Source organism: Acinonyx jubatus, chromosome E3, assembly GCF_027475565.1.
Source record: "Acinonyx jubatus isolate Ajub_Pintada_27869175 chromosome E3, VMU_Ajub_asm_v1.0, whole genome shotgun sequence".
NCBI lineage: Eukaryota > Metazoa > Chordata > Mammalia > Carnivora > Felidae > Acinonyx > Acinonyx jubatus.
Window position 1 is genome coordinate 32,810,895 of NC_069398.1, and position 5,050 is coordinate 32,815,944.

A 5,050-nucleotide genomic window follows, 5' to 3' on the forward strand; every position below is an offset into this window, starting at 1 on the left:
TCACACCCCATTGGCCCCTAATAGTCACATGACAACAAGGGGCTGAAAAGGAGGCTGGGAGAGTCCTTCTGCTTACCTCCCATTGGCCCCTAATAGTCACATGACCACATGTGCTTGGTTGGGGGGGAGGCTGGGAGCTACCCTTCTGCTGGCAACCCTCTAATTGGCCTCTAGTAGTCACATGGCCACATGAAGCTGAAAGGGAGGCTGGGAGATGTAGTCTCCAGGTTGGCGGCCCTGTGCCTGGCTGAAAACTCCATTAACATGGAAAAGGAGAGGGAGAATTGGGAACACGCTCAGCCCTAAGTCCTTGAGGGATAGCAGAATTAATTCGTCAGCCTGGGTGGGTTTTCCTTCTCCCCTGCCAGGGTTAGGCTATAAACACAGCTCCGTTTTTTACAGCCCGGCCTCCCCTGCGTCTCTGGACCAGATGAGGAGGCGGCAGGTGCGGCCGCCGGGTTTCGGGGGCGAACCCCTCATCTTGGGACGTGCAGGTTACCCGATGTGCTCCTCGGCTGCCAGCGGCCTTCCCGCATTCCTCCACTCCCCATCCCGCACGGTTCTGCTCCCTCTCGCCCGGTTGTCAGTCCGTACACGTACTTTGAAGTCTGTGGGCCGTATCTATTTTCTGGTTTTCCCGAAAATGGAGTTTATGGGGTTTTTAAGTCCTCCTTGTTCTTTATGCATGATTTCCAGGAGGAGACGTGGAAAAATGGTCTTATGTGGCCACGTTCATTCCGAAAGGCAATGGACTAGTTTAACGAGTCACTTTATTCTGGTTAGGAGTCAAGGACTTAGCCTCTCTGGAGACGGTGTTAAAAGGGATTTCTCTGTGGGGCGAAGAGACTGCGGCAAGTAGCAATTTAGGCTGGCGACAGAAAATCGGCTTGATTAACGACGACAAGATCAGACAAGGAGCGGAGAATGCATCTGAGTTAGGGTGGAAAGCGGAACAACCTTGATAACATTGCTCTGGGCAAGATGTGAGCTGCTTTTCCAGCTCGGAAATTGGTCCAGATGTGCCTCGGGTAGGATCATAGGTAATGATCCCACAAAAAAAGTAAGAAACTACAGGAAGAGAATGTGTAAATGCCACTGAGTAAATGCAGAGAGATGTCCGTGGGCCCCGGCATCCTGCGTTGGGGGCAGGACCCAGCTTGTAGAGTTACCGAGAGCAGAGGCCAGGGAAATGTGCTGTGCGGGCCACACTGACTACGTCCTGTGTCCCCGACCCATTCCGGCGCCACGTGACTGTGCCTTGCAGCACATTTTCTCCACAGCATCCAGATTTTCCTTCTGAAGCAGAGTGCTGCTCTCAGAGCCAGAACCATGAACACTTCTGTTATCATAATGAAAACCACCACCAGGTTAACTCTAGACATTTTGCGATGGATTTGGATAGATAAAAGCAGCATGGCTTTCTTCCCGGAACGTCTCCGTTCAGGACATCCTCGGGAAGCCAGGTGCCCTGCGGGATGCTGGGGACGTGGTGTTCCACTTTACAGGTAAGTAACTGAAGCTCAGAGGCCTCGCGTGTCTTGCTCAAAGTCACTAGGATATGCAAGTGGTCAGGTGGCTTGGGTGGATACCACTAACTTGTCTGTAAAAATCCTCATGCCTTTCTTCCTTGCTAACAGGAACCCGAGTGGAAGGCTGCAATGCACCTAGCCCCAGATGATGACTTATGATGCAGACAATCATGACAAAGCTGTTTCCCAGTTCCTCAGTCCCTTCTGCAGCTAGGGGGAGCCATGTGATCCAGTTTTGGCCCATGAAACCTAAGGAAAACACTGTTACGTGTGGCTCTGAAAAGCTTTTTGGAAAGAAAGAAAGAAAGAAAGAAAGAAAGAAAGAAAGAAAGAAAGAAAGAGAAAAAAAAAGATGTGGCTCACATGACTTTTCACACTTCCTTCCTCTCACTGCCTTGTTAGCAGATGTGATATCTGGTGCTGCTGCAGCCATCTTGTGACCATGAGTGGGGGAAAAAAAGAAAGAAAGAGAAAGAAGGAAAATCCTGAGTCTCAGGCTTAACATGGCCTGGGTCCCTTATGGTATTATTAAAACAGGTAAAGCAATGCCAGCAGCTGCCTACCTCCAGATTTCTATGAGAAAAATAAGCCTCTCTTTTATTTATTTAAAGTGTCTTTATTTATTTATTTAGAGAGAGAAAGAGAGAGAGACAGAATGAGTGATAAGGGGAGGGGCAGAGAGAGAAGGAGAGAGAGAATCCCAAGGAGGCTCGGCACTGTCAGTGCAGAGCCTGCTGTGGGGCTTGAACTCACCAACCATGACCCGAGATCATGACCTGAGCTGGAGCTGGATGCTCAACCCACTGAGCCACGCAGGTGTCTCAAGCCTCTTTTAAAAACCCACGTTGTTCAAGCTGTCTCTTGATTGTAGCCAAATGCAAAATTAGAATGTCTTCAGAGCTGTCTGAGCCTAAAGTCCTGTGGTTTCCATTCTACCGTGGAGGCTGCTTGGCCAAAGATGCATAAGCAGGTTCTCAGACTCCCAGCGAGTCTGGCAAAAATGTCACGCCGCAAGGTCAGGCTGAACGAGTCACGAGGCTGAGTCTCACCTTGCTGGATGCCAGTCACCCCGGTCCTTTCTGCCCAAGGCCTCACTCAGCCCTAAGCGGAGCCCGCCCACACTCGAGGTCTGAAGCGTGTGCGAGGGCGGGGCAGGTAGCTTTGCCGCCGGAGGACCAAAGGCACTGAGGCAGGGAATCGGTGGCGGGTCTCGTCCTAGAGGAGCGTTTGGAGTCTCCACCCCAGGCAGCCCTGGGTAGGCCAGCCTGCTGTTAACGCAGCACCGGCCCTTCCCGGATCCTTTGAAGCGACTGGCAAATTGGTGTTTTTCTATGGAGAAATACAGTTTCCGTTGTTTGCAAAACAAATTACCCTAAAACTTAGGGGCGTTCAACGATACTTTTCATTTTTCTCATGATTTCGGGGACAAGAAGGTGAGGAGGGTTTCAGGCAGTTCCCAGTTGGGCCACTCATGCTGCGGCCACCAGATGGTGGTTGACATTCAGCTGTATGAGGACCTGGCGGGACGGGCATCCGGGATGGCACGTCCGCTGGCCTCCCTCCTCAGGCTGGCGGTTAATGCGGCTGGTGGCGGAGCGCCTGTGGCGTGGCCTCTCCAACAAGGTAGTCTCAAAGCTGCTATATTTCTTTTATTTAAAAAATTTTTTAATGTTTATTTATTTTTGAGAGAGAGAGATGGAGCGCGAGCGGGGGAGGGCAGAGAGAGACGGAGACAAAGAATCCGAAACAGGCTGCAGGCTCCAGGCTCCGAGCTGTCAGCACACAGCCTGAAGCGGAGCTCGGACAACATGAACCGTGAGATCGTGACCTGGCTGAAGTCGGATGCTTAACCGACTGAGCCACCCAGGCGCCCCTCAAAGCTGCTGTATTTCTAACATTGTGTCTGGTTTCCTCCAGATGCCTCCGGAGCAAGCATCCAAAGAGAGAGGGCTTTTTCTGACCTGACCTTGGAAGTCACACAGCATCACTTTTCAATTCACCCTGCTGGGTCACGAGCAACTCACTGAGGTCAGCTTTGCTGTGGCAGGAGGGACGCAGCAGCAAAGAATTCTGTGGATGAGTTTTTAAAACCAAACACAATCATCTGGAAGGAAATTCTTTCTGCTGGGGAACCATCTAGAAGGGAAATGCGCTGTTAGCCAAGAACACGGTACTGAAGGCAGAGATGTCCCTACACTGTAGGCCATTTTTATAATTGTTGTGTTATTTTTTTTATTTTTTCAACCTAGTTATTTTTAACTTAAAAAAATTTTAATTTTTTATTGATGTGGACTTTTTTTTTTTTTGAGCATCCATTGCCTCTTTCTGATAGAAAATCATATGTGTTAATTGTGGAAGCTCTGGAAAGCAGGAAGTTTCATGCCGCACGCAATCTCATCAGAATTTGAACCACTGCTGACGTTCTGACAAGTTTCCTTTCAGCACTGTCGTCCCCAGGATGATCTCAGATCACACGTAGTTCTGTGCAGGCAATGAAACGGGATGGTGACTGGAACAGGCCTGGGGACTGGGGAGTCACTGCCTTCGATGTTGTCAGGGAGGCCTCTCAAAGGGGGTTTCCACTGAGACCAAAATGAGGGGCGACTCGGTGGCTCAGTCACTTAAGCATCTGAGTCTTGATTTTGGCTCAGGTCACGATCTCACGGTTCGTGAGTTCAAGCCCCGCTTCGGGCTCTGTGCTGGCAGCTCGGAGCCTGGAGCCTGGAGCCTGCTTCGGATTCTGTGTCTCCCTCTCTCTCTCTGCCCCTCCCCTGCCCAGGCTCTGTCTCTCTCTCTCTCTCTCTCTCAAAAATAAACATTAAAAAAAAAATGATAAAAAGACTTGGGCAAAGAACAGCCGGTGTAAAGGCCCTGAGGTAGCAGAAGATCTGGAAGGTCTGTGGATGAGAAGGGGGTCCGGTGAGCTTGGAGGGCACTGCATTTCGGCAGGAGGCATAAAGCAGGGTAGGTGTCGTCAAAGACTGGGCTACGCAGGGCTTGTCTGCCTTGGTAAGGAGGGTGGATTTTATCCTAAGCGTGATGGCGAATTTTAAGCAGAGTGGAGAAAGGGTCCAATTTAAAAATAATCTCTCCGCGTCTGATAGTTTGCTGGGGCCACCATAACAGAACACCACAAATGATGTGGCCTGAATAACAGAAATGGGTTGTCTCACCATTCTGGAGGCCACACGTCCGAGGTCAAGGTGCCTGTGTGGTGGGTTCCTTCTGAGGCTGAGAGGGAGGGTCCGCTGCAGGCCTCTCCCGCTCTGCTTCTGATGGGGCTCCAGCAGCGTGTGGCACTCCTTGGCTTGTAGGGGCATCGCCCCCATCTCTGCCTTCATCTTGATGTGGCCTTTGCTCGTGTGATGTCTGGGTCCAAAGTTCTCTTTTTTACGAGGATGCCGGTTGTATTGGATTTGATCCCATCCTGATGACCTCATCTTTAGCTGATCGCCTGCAAAGACCCTATTTCCAAATCAGGTCACATCACAAGTACCGGAGGTCAGGGCTTCAGCATCTTT